Here is a 16,355-nt window from a genome sequence, read left to right as displayed (position 1 = left end):
AGTTGTGCGGATTCATGTCAGAAAGGAAGGGCACAAACTGAAAATAGAGCTAGCAGCACTGCAGGCAGAAAGTTCCCCTTTCCCAGCCATTCACAGATTCTTTCCTTCAGTTGATTTCATTTTAGATGCTAAGAAAATGATTCATACTGCGAGGTCTTGTAGCTGTCAGAAGGAGAAGGCATGTGGGAGAAGAGTCATTTGCTGCATGCATCTTGTACAGCACTTGCTAGTTAAAAATATTAAGTTGAATAGTCCAAGTATTGCTCTTGCCTGGAAAGTAGAAACCTGCAGTCAAATATTCTGAGATGCTCAGTCAGTAGAGTATGAGACTTAATCTCAGCCTCATGGGTTCGAGCCCCACATAGGGCAAAAAATTCCTGCATTGCAGGAGGTTGAACTAGATGACCCTCTTGGTCCCTTCCAACTCTACAGTTCTATGAAATGATAGGTTGCTTAGTTCAACTCTTACTGTATATGACGTCCAGTACTATAACCCATTATAACTTTGCTCTTATTGCCCCCTGAGCATTATCAGATCAAACACCCCTCCGTATAAGGATTTTATCAGATTTAAAACCTTTGAGGTTTTAACTCTAAACAAACTGAGAAGTAACCGAAACAACAACAACAACAACAAAATTCCTTCCAGTAGCCCCTTAGAGACCAACTAAGTTTGTTATTGGTATGAGCTTTTGTGTGCATGAACACTTCTTTAGACGAAAGCTCATACCAATAACAAACTTAGTTGGTCTCTAAGGTGCTACTGGAAGGATTTTCTTTTATTGTTTTGGCTACAGCAGACCAACATGGCTACCTACCTGTAATGAGAAGTAACCCTTTTGGCAGACAGGTTTGTTCCCTGAATGATTGGGATGTTTGTGAACATACAATGCCATCAGCACAGTCAATCTACACCAGAAGCTTTACTCCTAAAGTACAAGGTGATGAAATAGAGAAGCAAATTACTTGGATTTTTTAAAATATATGCTTAGTGCCACAGTTCTTGTCATAGAATGGGTATCAGGGCTGGCCCAAGACAAGTTGGCACCTGAGGCAAACCACAAAATGCTCCCACCCCTGTCTGGAAAGAAGGGCTGAGTGATGATTTACCTCAGGAATGGAGTAGGGGGAATCAAATCAACCTTACCTGATGGTTGAAGTGGGAATTAAAGCCTGCTGGGGAGCGGCCTGCTCTGTGTCACGCTGGGGTGGTGCAGACCCCAGGAGACCCCAAAAGGCAGCCCCTGCTATTTTCTTCCCAGTGGTGGGAGACCAACAGCACCTCCTGTTCACCAAGAGGCCACTGAAGAGGTGGCATGGGGGGAAGGGGGCTTCTGAGGAGGCTGCAGATCTGGCCTCCAAGAAGGATGCCACAGACATCGTGGCAACTGTGGAGGCGGAGGTGGCAGCAGTAGCAGGCAATGCATTAACTGGAGGTTGGATCTGTTGTCCTTGTGGATCCTGCTGCCTGAGGTGGTCACCTCACCTTGCCTCATGGGTGGGCCACTCATGACTGGTATGAGACTGACTGTGGACATGCCCAGCTGTCTTGAAACAAGACCAGCCTGCAACACCTCAAGTTACTGCTACCACCTCTTTATTAATTTGATTCCCTGGTGAGAAATGTTAATGTGATAATCTCAAAGAGATGTACCGTATTTTTCACTCTATAAGATGCACCAGACCATAAGACGCACCTAGTTTTTGGAGGAGGAAAACAAGAAAAAAAATATTCCGAATCCCAGAAGCCAGAACAGCAAGAGCGATCGCTGCGCAGTGAAAGCAGCGATCCCTCTTGCTGTTCTGGCTTCTGGGATAGCTGCGCAGCCTGCATTCGCTCCATAAGACGTACACACATTTCCCCTTACTTTTTAGGAGGGGAAAAGTGAGTCTTATAGAGCAAAAAATACAGTGTTGCTTGCATCCCAATCTCCAAGTGACCAGATACTCCAGGGGTTCCAGCACTTTCCCAGGGTTTGGTTTCCTTGCATTTGCCTCTCATGGCTGCTTCTAATCTTTTTTTAAAAGATCATGAAGAGACTGTTAAGCATACCTGCCACGTCTGGCTCTTACCTTGGGAAAACTTCACCAGCTACTTTTCTGTGTGTTTGGGCCACTATTAAAGGTTCATGAGGAGAGGGGAGAAGGTGCAACCATATAATGTGGGCCAAGACCATGGAAATACTGCTTCAATTCTTCTTTTAAGTTAATATGCTTATTTCCCCAGAAGACACAAAATTTAAACGTCAGCCAGTGAACATAGCAGGAGCCTTTGTTGCTTTGTGAGTCAAGATGATTGCAGTTTGGAAACTTTTTTTTAAACAGAACACCGCTTTTGATCTTAGTGCTCTTTATGCAGAACATAAGCTCATTATTAAATTACCGTATATTCTAGTAACATTTCAGGTTATTTTTTACAATGAATATTTGCGGTATTAAGAGTAATCCTTACCAATGAATAGTTTCTACATTGGTGCAGGGGTGTACAATGGTGTTTTAAATAGCTTAAACTCTTTATGTGGGATTGAAAGGGGGGGGATTTCAACTCATATCTGAATATTTGCCACCCACCACTGAACCACCTACTGATTCAAGTATGCAAATCTGTTAACTGTGCTACCAGCTGCACTAGAAGAACTCCAGCCCAGGAAACACTGCACACTGCGAAAATAACAGATAATATGGAACTGCTTGAATATTGGCATGTGAGAGGTCAAGGACAGAAAAGGGCCTCCATGAGGCAATTCTGCTTGTTTACAGAAGTTCATCTACTGCTTCACTCAGAATCAATAATCCTGCAGCTGCATCTGTCTGCAGATGCAAAATGCCCTCTACCCTGGAAGGAAGCCACCTGTCAATCCTAAAGCATTTGACCTGCAGTGCTGTCCTCCAGCCAAGCCAGAGGGTTGGTTTTTCAATCTCTTTGAGCTGTGCGCCGTGTATCTAGAAATATGCTTGCACTGGTGATGGGACTTCTAATCGTTTGATTTTTATTACTAATCATCCTTCTCATTTTCTGTTTATGAGCAAAAATTATTTACATTGCCTGTAGGTTAGCTCACCAGCAAGGAATTTACCAGACCAGAGTCTCCCTGCACCCCACCTCTTGGAGGAGGGGGAGTCCTGCAGAGTTGTCTTGCAAGTTTATTCTGGGCATGAAGAAATTATACTTGAGCACTAAAACAAGATGTCCTACAAGATGGGGAGGGGGGGTGGCTCTTTGCAGGTTTTGCAAAACACTAATAATAGTCAAGCCCTGCCCCCCCCCCAATTGCTCGTGTGGGGCAAGCAGTGGCTTGGGAAAGGATTTGTCTCAGGATGGTGGCAGGAGGGGAACAGGTTAACCATTCTTCCTCCAGAAATACAACCCAAATCCAAATGGAGCCTTTGGACCTGCTATTACTTTTTAAACTTGCTATACCTTATTCTTGTACCTCCACATCGTGTCTGGTTTGGCAAGAACATAGGAAGTGCCTTGCTCAGTTAGGCCCAGGCCATTCTACAGCCAAGCTCTTGATGCAACTGCTTATTTTCTGACTTTTTCTTAGACTTGGAACCTAAGGTTTTATGTCACTAATGTCTCAGACTACTACACTACCCATCCAATGATGTGAAAAAGCTTTCCTTCCTCGCAATAACAAAATATTTCTGCTTCTGATCTTAACCTTGTTTTTTCCCTCTACTCCTGCCTCGCCCACCATGTGCACACTATTTTCGGGAAAGGCCGGCTGGGTCTCCCATGTGGAGAATGTCAGTTCGGCCCTGCAGAGCAGTGACGTTGCTTGGCTTCCCACATGCATTCCCACTTAATCACGTGCCAAAAATAGCACCGAAAAGTGGTGGGGCGGAATGGGAAAATCCCCACTTATGCGTGTCCTGTAACAGAACCTCAGTGTAAGTGGCTTCCACAGGGGAGCTGCAGAAAAATGTGGATGGTCAATGTTATATACTGAAGTTCTCACCCTGGGCCAGCAGGGGGATACTGTAGATAGTTTTCACTCAGGTGCACATATGCAAATAAGGGATTGAAAGTGACATTCAGTGATTGGATAGTTACAGAAAGTGTTACAGTTGCGTTGTTGTGGAGCTCTATATAAGCAGGCTGGCTGAACCCTTCAGTTCAGTTCTGTTCTGGCCTGTGAATAAACAAGAGCTGTTTGAAGAATTGCTGTGTCGTCTGATATGCTCACCCACAACTTAACAGTCAAGAGAGCCGTGGACTCAAAAATGTTGAAAACCACTGATTTAGGCAAGAGGATAAAGGGATAGGACTCCAATACTGGAAAAAGCAGTTTTCAGAAACCAGTGGGAGAACATTTCAACCCACCACTATGCAACTGTCCTTAAAGTGACAGTTCTAAGAAAAAAGGAACATCAAACAGCTCCCGTCACATGTTATTCGTGTGAATGGGCAATTCAGGTAGAAATTGCCTGACATTAGTGTGGATGCTTAAGGTGCAAAAGTCTCCTTCTGTGGACTTCCGTGGTTGTTCTAGGTTCCAGGACTTGGGTAAAAATACACACAGGCTTCCCCAATTAAGATGTTCACCCTAATGTGTGAATAGCAGCATCAGGGCCAGCTGCACATCACTGGGGACAGGGATGCAGCCCTTTGTACCTGGTATGCCTTCCCTTGAATAATGTATAACGAGGGCTAAGAAGTTCAGTCCTGCTACCAGTGGCCTAAATTTAGATAATGGGGTCTCCTCCCACTTACCAATGTTAAAATGTCTGTGTTATCATAAAGAAATAAGGTTGCCATGTTTTGAAGAGCAAAAAAGAAGACGCATTTGCCGGCTTCTACTTTTAACTATGGATCTCTATGGCAACTCTCATCATGAAAAAGAAGACTTGTCCTGGAAAAAGAGGACATATGGCAACCATTTGCATAAGAAAATAGTAACTCTTCATATAGCTTATGAAGTGGACTCTAATCCACAAAAGCTTTTGCCATAATAAATCTGTTTGTCTTTAAGATATGACAAGACCTAAACATGTCTTTAAGTTACACTATAAATAAAGTCCAGCCAAAGATGCACAAGGTTTGAATAAGGGGCACTTATTGGGGAAACTCAGTCTGACTGAGAGCGCAAGAGAACATCCATGTTGAGAACACTGCACTTTCGACTGTGGACAGGACAATGCCAGTCTGGTCACTGCATATATCAGAAGTATGCAATTAAGAAAACTCATTTTCTGTTCCTGTGGATTAAAAGACATACAAGCCCCAAAAATACATCCTATGTAGCTGCAGCACTTATTGGTACAGTAAAAAGGTAAAGGTACCCCTGCCCATACGGGCCAGTCGTGTCCGACTCTGGGGTTGCGCGCCCATCTCGCTTAAGAGGCCGGGGGCCAGCGCTGTCCGGAGACACTTCCGGGTCACGTGGCTAGCGTGACAAAGCTGCTCTGGCGAGCCAGCGCAGCACACGGAAACGCCGTTTACCTTCCCGCTATAGAGTGGTACCTATTTATCTACTTGCACTTAAGGGTGCTTTCGAACTGCTAGGTGGGCAGGAGCTGGGACCGAAAGACGGGAGCTCACCCTGCCGCGGGGATTCGAACCGCCGACCATACGATCGGCAAGTCCTAGGCACTGAGGTTTTACCCACAGCGCCACCCGTGTCCCATTGGTACAGTATATGCTATCAAATGCCCTTCTAGGAAATCATACCTTGGTCAAATTACAAGAGCTTTTGAGAAATGTAGAAAGGAAAACGGTATAATATAATATAATATAATATAATATAATATAATATAATATAATATAATATAATATAATATAATATAGCTGGAGCCTCTCGGGGAATGTTTTTGGACCATAATAATATCATTAATTTCTTCTTTGGTAATAGACAAGCTGAAGAAACACAACACTGAGCTGTTATTAAAGAAGGAAGTGTGTTGTAGTTTGAGTTTGCACAATTATAACACCCACAGATTTTACTGAACAACATGATTTTATTTCCCTGCTTTAGGAGGCTGCTTTTCTTCATCTTTTCTACAATAATTTTGTTTGTCAATTTCGGCATTTCAGACAAGTATAATGCTTGTGGCAAGTGCCTGCACTGGGCTTCCTCAACCTAGTGTTCTCCAGATGTTTAGGACTACAGCTCTATCACTCCTAGAAAGCAGGGCCAATTATTGGTAATTATGGGAGCTGTAGTCTAAAATATCAGGAGGGCACCAGGTTGGAAAAGTTTGGGCTACATCATCTGCTTATTTCTGAGATCTCTTCATTTTTAATTTTTTGCAGCTAGTATCCTCCCATTTTTCCTTCTCCACATAGCCCTGGCTGCTAAGGATTGGTCGCTGGTGGTTAGAGAGGAGAGTCTGGTGAGGTGGAATGAATATGGCTTGGTGGAGAAAAAGGCTCATGCGCTTCCCTTGAAGACACTGCGGAAAGTGGAAAAATATTGAAAACTCCAGGTCATACTCGGACTGGGCAACCCTGTCTGAAAGTTGCTAGTTATTTCTTTAGCAACTTTTCTTTAGGCAGCGCCAGTCCAACAAAAGTCCTCACTCTGAGCACTGCAGAACATTCATTTAGTATGTAGTCATAGCAACACTTGAGGTGATTATTATATTTTTGAACAATGTCAGGTAACAATCAGGTAATTGTAAAATGACGAAGGAGTGATAATGTATCTCTGGCTCAGATAATCATCTATTGGAAGTGAAAGACAAGGGCTGATCTAAATGCCACACATGGTGGGTGAGATTTTTTGGGTGATTGCCGCCACCCAGAGCAGACCTCAGTAAAGATGTGGAAGGAATGAACAGATTGGGGGAGAGCTCAAACACAAAAGAATATTTCCTGTATGTGGATCTCTATCAATTATCCTGTATAGGCTCTAGTATAGAAATTAGGTTTAGTAAAACACTTCCCACTAAAAAGTCCCAAAGCGATTCACAACGTAGTAAAAAAAAAAGCACAGTGATAAAATTTGCATAGACATATTAAAAACAGATTTAACAATACCATGTTCTAGTTATAGGAAGCAGAGCCTGGTGAGATGGAGGAACCACAAAAGGGTGGCATCTGGTGGGACAGAAAAGTTTTGCTATGGTTGGAGCCTAATGAACATGGGTGTTGAAATGTAGGTGGGTTCAAGCATGACCCAAGGCCAAGGTTCAGCTGTGTGTAGCCAGTGGGCTTGCTGGGGCGGTGCTGCAGCAAGTAGTCATAGGGGGCCATGAAGATGAACCACCAGAGCATGCGGGGGGGGGGGGGACAAGATCTGTGGGGTCTGGTGCAAAGAGGCCCAGCAGTGGCTTGTGATCTGTGATTATTGTGAAGTGGTGGCCATAGAGGTAATTGTGAATGAAATATACTCAGAGTCAAGTGTGAATTTCATGTTCTTTATTCAGCTCGTAGTAGCAATGAATGAAACTTTCCCCAAAACGTCTAGCTATATATTCATTATTTACACAATGGGCCCCGTGTGATTGGCTAATTCCGGGCTGCTCCTGTAGGCCAATCAGGTCGCTGATTCACTTCCACCTGGAGCTGGATTGGGTGGCTCCTGCGGACCAATCAGACTGCTGCATTCTGGATCCTATTGTTTAGGATTCAGCTCAGTACATAACAGTGAAACTTCTTTACTCCAGCCATGACCGCCACAACCTCCTTGTCAATTTGGGCACAGTTCCACTCAGCTGCTGACAAGGTCCGCAAGCAATAGGCAACCAAAGCCTCCTGGCCAGCCAGCGAGCAGTTGCTGAGCACAGCGCTGAAGCCGTATGGGGAAGCATCACAGGTGAGTACCACGAGCAGGGACTCACTGAAGTGGGCGAGCACACTGTCTGAGGAAAGGAGGCCCTTTGCGTGTGGCCCCAGGCCCAAGGGGATTTCTTGTCCATGAGCTGGTGCAGGGGCTCCACCACAGCTTGTGCAGCAGGACAGAATGATAAAAGTTCAAGGGTCCCCAAAATGCCTGCAGCTCCTGCTTAGAATGTGATGGTGGAGCGTTCTAGATGCTGGCTACCTTGGATGGAGATGGGTGGATGCCATCAGCATCAGTGAGGAAGCCCAGAAACTTGGCCTTGAGGACACCCATCTGGCACTGATGCCAAACCAGAGGTGCTTGACTCAGAAGCCCCCCCCCCCCCATGTGTCGCAATTGTTTGCAATTGGATGAAATGATGGACATATGTTTGCAACAGGAGCGGGAAACCTGATTTTTTAAAAGAAATTGTATTAAATTAAAGTAATTTGGTTTGATTTGTAATAATTTGGAAAACTAATAAAAATACACTTTTCAGATTCCTGTGCAATATCTGGTGGATATTTTTTTAATCTGGTTTGCTTCTGCAGTTTACTGGTTTTATGCAAATCTGAGGAATCTTCTCTCTCTCTCTCTTCTGTTCAGTAGCATGCCAGGAAGAAAATATATATGCACTGAGGGAAGCACTGAGGAAGGAGTGGGCATGGAAAGAGGAATAGAAGAAAGAGACTGTTGATCCATCCACCCCAAAACACTGGACTAATTTGGAGTCCATTTCTACCCAAGTTAGTGGATTAGCCCCATATCAGGTAAACCCAAATTTACAGGGGGGGAAACATAGATACTGGTGGGTTTTTTGGTGTAGCATCATGTGGACTACAAACATTAAATGGGAACACAATCATCTTGAAACCCACAGTAAACTCTGGTGTGGATAAGCCCTACATAAAAAACTTGGTTCCAGATTGTTTCTTCTTATTTAAAACACCTCACCATCTTTTAACATAATAACTGACATCCTAAAGATGAGTAATGCTCCAATCTTATTGTTCAGAACATTGCTTTGGTAGGTGGCCCTATAATTAGCATCCACCAGACGCATCGCAGGAGCATTTTACAAAGGTTTGAGCTAGTGCTGCTGTATAAGTGCCAGAGTGGAAAGTATTTAGAATCCCTTGACATAAAGTGATACAGACAAGGCAAGGGATAGTATATCTGGAGGCAGATAGTATAACTCTAGTCCACCAAGAAATTTAAGAGTCATCTAAGTAAAGTTTTGGAGTGGGGATGGGGATGTCCCACTGTTTCATTTTTAAGAAGAGAACATTTTTACAAAGAGGTTGAGTGGTAGATATTCCACACTTGAATATTATCTCTCTTCTTGGGTTTTCATTTACCATCCCTCAGCCAAGGCTGAGCACTTTTGGGAGACCATTACCAGCAGTGTGGGTTTCAGATTTGTATACAGAGGCTTCTGAGGAATTCTGAAGTTGCCCATCTCAGCCCTGTGACCCTATGGTTGTACTATGACACCAACATTGACAGTGCAGCGTCTTAACATGCTTTCATTTGCCTTCAGCCATAAAATGGGGCAGGAGCCCACAGTGCCTCTTTTGAGGTTTACATGTACCAGTTCTCTAGCAATGCTTGATTCCAGAGGATAGGGTTGATTCAAAGGCTGTAGGACAGTTTTTGCCACCACTGATTTGGGCCACTTGCTCTCCAAAGAGATAAAAGAAAACTAATTTTGTAAACAAGTTCCCAGCTTAAGGTCTGTTTTAATTTAATATATTTTTCCTGTAAAGGATTATTGTCTGTGTTGTGTTCATGTGTGCACTAAGCCTATTGCTCCTAAGAGTGACTGATTTCACTATTTTAGAAAACAAATTCACACTTGTAAACATGCAGTTTAAAAATTTGCATGGTGCAACACAACAGCCAGCTTCCCAAAAGCTCAGTGCAGAATTTATTTCCCATCGCCACATTTCTTTGGGAATAAATGACTTTCCATATGCTGAGGAACAAGAGTCTGTAGAGTGTTAACAAACAGACTGTGAAAGAGCATCCTTTTTGGCAGACTTCTTCTTAATTGGTGCTTGATTAAACAATGTGCAGAAATGTGCTGAGGCACTAACTTTCCCTGTGAAGTTCAATACACTGTCTGCTCAGGCATTATGAACACGGGGAATATTGGATTTGCAGTCAGGGAGGGCTCCACAGATCCAGACAGATCTGCTGTAGCAGCCCTCGCAAATCTGCCAGCCCTTGCAAGCGGCAAAAGCTGAGTGATGGAATTCTTACACCCCACTCAACACCCCCAGGACAGCAGATTCTAATGCGGAAGGAGCCTTCCAGCCAGCAGAGTTATTTGCGATAAGCAAGCCGCCAGGCTATTTATTAATAGATACTATGCCTTACATAAAGTCTATGTAGCAACAATAGAACAGCTCTTTTAGGAAAGGATCAATGTGGGGTTCATACACCCAACTAAACCTTAAACTGTTGAAGGTAGTTTGGCATATTCACATCCACTCATTTGCAGTAAATGTAGACGCTAGTATCTTAAAGCGACTTTCCTGTTATTCTTCTGGAGCATTCATAACTTTCGAGAAGAAAGCTGTGCTCTTAAACTAACCTTTGTCAGTCCTACATTCATTCCAGATCCCTTTGTGCAGGGCCGTATTAAAAGTTTTGGGGCCTTTTTGCCACTTTCTGCTTTGAGAACCCCCTTCCTTTTTGTCCATTTAAACTTGGCTACCTCACTGTTCAGAGTCATACACCCATTCAGATGCACACAGAAATCCATTTACAATCTTCCTGCTTGGGCCACTTCACACACTAAGCAGAGACACATATTTGCCACTGAGTAATCAATACACTGTACAGGCAGGTGCAGCAAATCACAAGTAGAAGGGGCAGGTGAGAAAAAGGATAGCACTCTTGTGCTTTCGATAGGAATGTAGAAGAGGGTATTCCAACAGGTGTACCTTACATGCTGAACTTCCCCTCTTCTACACACCTATTAAAGATAGAAAAGTCTTGCACGCTTTTCCACCATTCTAATCACACTTTCCTGCTGAGCACTTGTGTATAATATATTTGTTTGCAAACACATTTTTTTTTTATTTCTAGATGCATCTTTAAAAATCTTAGGTGTGCACACCTAATGTGTGAAGCAGGCAACACTCTTTTTTTGGGCCCAAATAAATTATACTTATACTTTGAAATGTCACACACAATGTATTGAATGTTTTAACCAATCCTAAGCATGCTTACTCAAAAGTAAGTTAACAGGGCGTGTTTCCATGTTACTGTGCTTATGACTACAGCACGTCTAATGTGGACGTGGGCAAGTAGTGGGGAAAAGACACGCCTAGCCACCAAAATTACCCAAGCCTCCAGTGACGATGTTGCATCCAGCAGCAAGCTCCCCTTGTCTCTATATCTGTCCATCAGAGGTTTCAATTTTTCCCAGTGACTTGGTCACTTTGGGATTTGTTTGTAATACAGACTGATAATACTTTGCTTTTCTTTCCTACTTTCATTAATAAAGTCTGTTAGCAGTTTAAGTGCTGTGGCTGCCATGCTGTGTTGCTCCAGCACTTCCAGTGTCCATAACACCTCACTTTCCCCCACCATTTCTCAAGGGCTCCTCAGATTTTGATATACACAAAACATAATATCATCTGTTCATCTCCTCAAAAAGGGAGCTAAAATGTTATTGGGATACACAAGGCTATTGTTTGAGAAAAAATACAATTCAGTGAGCATTGTCATGGACTGGGTGGACACAGAAAAATGGTGGGAGGCACCAGCTGGAGAACCACCAAAGGTTCAGAGCCCGGGGACTGGTGGTGAGGACGGGTGGACAGAGGGAGAAGAGGAAGCAGACTGGGAGGAGGAGGTGTTGGAAGCTGAGAAGGTAGTTTAGGAGGTTTAATGAGCAGGGAGAGGCTGCGGAAGAGAACAGTCCAGAATCAGAAGTAGAGAAAGAAGCAGGAGAGGAGGGGAGCGGAAAGGCAGAGATTAGGCATGCTGGTGAAGAAGCCAGGGTGTTTCTTCTAATTAAGAGTTAGCTCCACATACTCTGTGTGAGTTATTGCTGGCTGCCTCTCTGACAGTATACGCACAGGCAAACTTGTGCTTGTTATGAAAGGTGAAAAGGTTTGCAGAAGGTTCATCAGTAGTGGAGAGAGACTTTAATGGAATTACAGACTCCAAAATGGAGAGTCCAAATAGGAGTTCTAGGTTCTCTGGTTTTGAGGTGAGAACATGAGCCAACACTTGGATCCAACGGCTTATCGCCAGTTAATAATGTGGCAGACTCACCTTGCTAACTGTCCCCTATTAAATATAATGCACACACCTCACTGTACACCAATTAATACAAAGCTTTACAAATTTACCACAGGATGTCTAGTGGGGGACTTGTGGGAGGGAAAACTTTATGATTAGAGCCTCGGGCATAAAATGATCAAACAAACAAGAAAATTTTATTAAACAAAATGAAGGTTTTGAAACAAAGTGGGTCAGGAAATGTGGTCTTTCAGGTAGATGTTAACTTATTTACGGTACTTTAATTAACTATAAGATGTCTCACTGTAACACAGTGTTACAATCAGAGCTTCTCTTAACCTCTCTTTACTCAAAATCAGTTGTTAAACTTCAGTTTCTGTTACTTAATTATGGCAGTTAAATACTTTTAACATCATACAGTTTCCTTCACCGATTAATACTTCGGTTCATGAGTGAGGGGCACTTTTCCTCAGTTGCCCACTCTCTCAGCAATCCCGCACCTGAGGTATTCCAAACGGTATAACAGACCCAGGGGATCCCCTTACCCCTTGTTACTGGGTTGGGAGTCTTCTGGACTAGACGAACTCTCCCATCCTGGCTAGACTGAGACCCAGGGAGCCTGTATTCTCACAGGTTCTACCTCTCCTGGTTCAGTCACAACCCTCCCAGAAGGTTGTGTACCTGTATACCTTTCCCAGACCCTCAACCCAGTCTCCCTATCCAGGTCTCCTCAGTATGGATGTTTAACTTGACTCAGAACCAGTTCTCCCTCAATCAAATCCTATCCTACTCCCTATCTCTCCTCTTAAATCCAGCCCTATCTCTTAACCCAGGCATAGGCAAACTCAGCCCTCCAGATGTTTTGAGACTACAACTCCCATCATCCCTAGCTAACAGGACCAGTGGTCAGGGATGATGGGAGTTGTAGTCCCAAAACATCTGGAGGGCCGAGTTTGCCTATGCCTGTCTTAACCTGAACCTTAGCCCTATCTAACTCTCTCCCTCAGAAACTGCTCCTTTTATTCTCCCTCCCAAAGTGCTACTCCTCCCCCTTCTGTGACGAGCTGACTTTCTAGCCAATCAGAGAGAGGTGCCAGCATTCTGGTGGAATTTCAGAGGGACTGCATCACCAGACTCTGGTCTGGCTCTGCTGGCCGTCACAACACCCCTCCAGGAGAACAACGAAAACCCTAATTGTCACCAGCAAGCAAAAGAGGGGGAGTGAGAGGAAAGAATAATCAATGGACAAGAATCCTAATGAGGGTCAAGTTTCCAAAAGAACTTGGCTATCCAGTTTATTTTGGAATCTGTGGTTGATTATCTGGTTGCAGTGCTTGCAGTTGTTGTGAGCATTCACACAATGGGAATAGTTAGTTCCATTAATGCTATAAGGAGGTGTGTTTTTTACAGGGCTTGTTAATTCAGCATAATAGTCACTGAGCAATACAAGAACAATGGGCACATATGTGATATATTGATGTTGTATGTGGATAGATCCAGCTCAGACAGTTGCATTTTTCTTCCTGACTGCAGGAGGCATTGTGCCTGTAATACAAAGTCTGAATACTGAAGAGCCTGTCTGCCTGGAACATGTGCCTCTTCAGAAAAAAATCAAATTTTCCTTCCCCTTCCACTGAGCCAAGGAAAGTTCCGAGCAGTCTTTTCAGGAAGAGTTAGCACTGGGAACTTCTCATTTGAAAATCTGTCTCTTTACAAACCTTCTTAATCTTGTTGCTCCCATTAATCTGTAGATCCAATCTTGTATGCTAGAGACACAAATGAACGATAGATCTACCCTGCTCCTTTGTAGGGAATATATAGCTATTTACAGCAACATGCAAAGGTCATGCTGGTTCCTGTTCCTTTAGCTGTTGTATTTGAAATAGAGAATTTTAACAGTCCCCCCCCCCATTCCTGCATAATGTGGCACTTGCTGAAATCCCCTTCCATACCTTGGATCATTTGATAAGATCTCACAATCTTGACTCTATGCATGCTGGCCGAAGGACAGTGCCCCTTCCTGCTCCAGGCACAGGTGAATGTCATGTTTGACAAGGGTGTAAACCCCAAATGGTTGTATGAATTACCAGACACGGGATGCTGGCTGGGTGCTTCAGGCTTTTGTGTGCATATACACTGTTTTAAAGCTTGACTGCATACATGCTTGATGGGCAATGGGTAGAAATAGACCATCCATTTTTCTTTCTTTCTTTCTTTCTTTCTTTTTCTTTCTTTCTTTCTTTCTTTCTTTCTTTCTTTCTCTCTCTCTCTCTCTCTCTCTCTCTCTCTCTCTCACACACACACATACACACACAGCATGACATGTAGGGAAAATTTTGTGAAGAGAATTTTGTGCATGTCTCCACTTGCAGGCAGATTCTTGATCTGTTTCATATGTGATCCAGATTTTTAATTCAGATTTAAGTGCACACATGAGAGGCCGAAAGGCCCAGCAGGCCGGGCATTTATCCTTGCTCTGGGCACAAGGCCAAGTGCTGCTATTGGTCAGTTGGTCCTGCACCCAGGGGAACGCCCTCTAAATTCCTGCCACCATTGTCCAATTCGGCAGCAGCAGGATGATCCGGCCTGCAATAAGCTGGTTCACCGTGGAGGCCTGGGACCCACTGGCAAAGCTGCTCACCCGAGAAGGGCAAATGGAGGCTACAACTTCCCCTCCAGCCAAGACTAGGCTTACCCAATGCCTATCCGCCAATCAAGGCATTATTGAGTAAAGAAAATTCAGTTATTTTCTGTTTGTTTTTCCTGGCACTATCAAAGCTCACATATGGCAACCTTTGCTTGCATACACACAACTGCGCAATTACGGCTCCCATACAGAGCACTGCATTCTTCTTCTCTACCATCTTTCAAAAGAGAGCCCCTGATTTATGTCTTGTTCTCTTTTGAAAGGCAACTCATGTTCTTCACCTGAGATGCTTGCAAAGAAGCTTTCTGGAGTGGCAAAGGCTGCTCCTTACTCACGACGACACATTTTGTTGCTTGTCAGGGATCCCCGAAGCCTTCTTAATGCCAGGCTGGTAGTATTTTCTGAGGTGGTTTTCACCATCCCTGAAACTGCTTTTTCCATACTAGCGAGAGGGGGGCATGAATTAGTCCTGTTTTTAAGCATTAATATCTCCTGTTAGTTCATGTGCTTCATTGTGCAGTAGTAAATTGCACACAATTCTGTTTTAGCTTCAGGGTTTTTAAAGAATTAAAATACAATAAATCAAAATAGGAATCTCTGCTTTCAAATTCCGCTTATATAGGGTTATATAGGGTTGCTGTCATGGCGTGTGGGATTTACTTCTAAGTTAGCATGCAAAAGTTTATATGGCAATGTCTGGCAGCTTCCTGAAAAGTAACTTAAGATGTTCTCCTGTTGTTGTTGGCATCCGTCTGTCTCAAGAGACAATGGAGGGTACCTCCAAAGGTGAAGTCAAACCACTAGAGAATCACAGCGCCTGCTGTGGCTGCAGAGACAGGTAAATCGTAACTGCTGCCCCCTGCATTGTTTTTGTTGCATTCCCACCACCCAGACAACAGGACCCTGCTCTTGGCCTTGCATGGTCCAAAGGAAAGCAGAGCAATACGTTTGGCACCAGTTTGACTACAGGAGTTGCTGGAAGGAAGTGTACAAGACACCAACTGTCCAACCGTCTTAGGGAATCCACTCTGGATTTGTATAGGGTTTGCTCCTTTGTTTTGTTTCTTCCCAAGATGTCCCACAAGGGTGCAGACAGTGCTTTTTCTCAGGGGGGACTCAAGGGGATGCAGTAGCAGCACCTCTATTTGTTATTAAAAAGTGTGGAACTTACTGTAACAACTTCATGGCGAGTACCTCTCTTTCTAGAAAAAAGCACTGGGTGCAGGTAATGTGGGGAGATGGTTGTGTGCTTTCTAGGATGTGCTATTAGTTTGCATGGTGAACCAGCAAGACCAAACAGGTTTTGTCAGGTGCGAACCAAGAGTCAGATCTGAAGATATCCCAGAGACTCCTCTATCGTGACAGAGGTTCTCCTGCAGACAAATCCATGTGATATTTCAAAACTACAGAACTAAGTTTGAGTAATTAGGAAAAAAATATTATGATCCTCAAAAGATTTTTTTGGAGTGGTGGAATCAACATGTGGACTGGTGGCTTTCCTTTGGGAGTTCTGGCTTCACAATCCATTTCTAATGTGAACTTGGACAAGTAGCATTCTCAGCTCTAGGACCCTGTTTGTAAAGCAGGGTAGGTATGATATGTGGAAACGGCCTTGTGAGAGAATATACCTTGTAGGGCAAGGCAAAAAATAAATAGTAGGATTATTGTGGGAACAACAAGTAGCT

At 43.7% G+C, this 16,355-nt stretch overlaps 1 long non-coding RNA gene across 1 annotated transcript in view; it reads left to right on the top strand.

Annotated features, from left to right (window-relative positions):
- Nucleotides 1-16,355, top strand: part of LOC308482271 — a 35,833-nt gene that overhangs the window by 10,702 nt on the left and 8,776 nt on the right. The window contains exon 2 of the long non-coding RNA XR_013989175.1: nucleotides 8,373-8,536. This is a non-coding gene — a long non-coding RNA (uncharacterized lncRNA). The remainder of the gene's footprint in view (nucleotides 1-8,372; nucleotides 8,537-16,355) is intronic.

The sequence above is a fragment of the Podarcis pityusensis genome, assembly GCF_964106645.2.
Source record: "Podarcis pityusensis genome assembly, chromosome: 7".
Classification (NCBI taxonomy): Eukaryota; Metazoa; Chordata; class Lepidosauria; order Squamata; family Lacertidae; genus Podarcis; species Podarcis pityusensis.
Note: the sequence above shows the minus strand (reverse complement) of the source record. Positions and strands in the feature narration are given on the sequence as shown.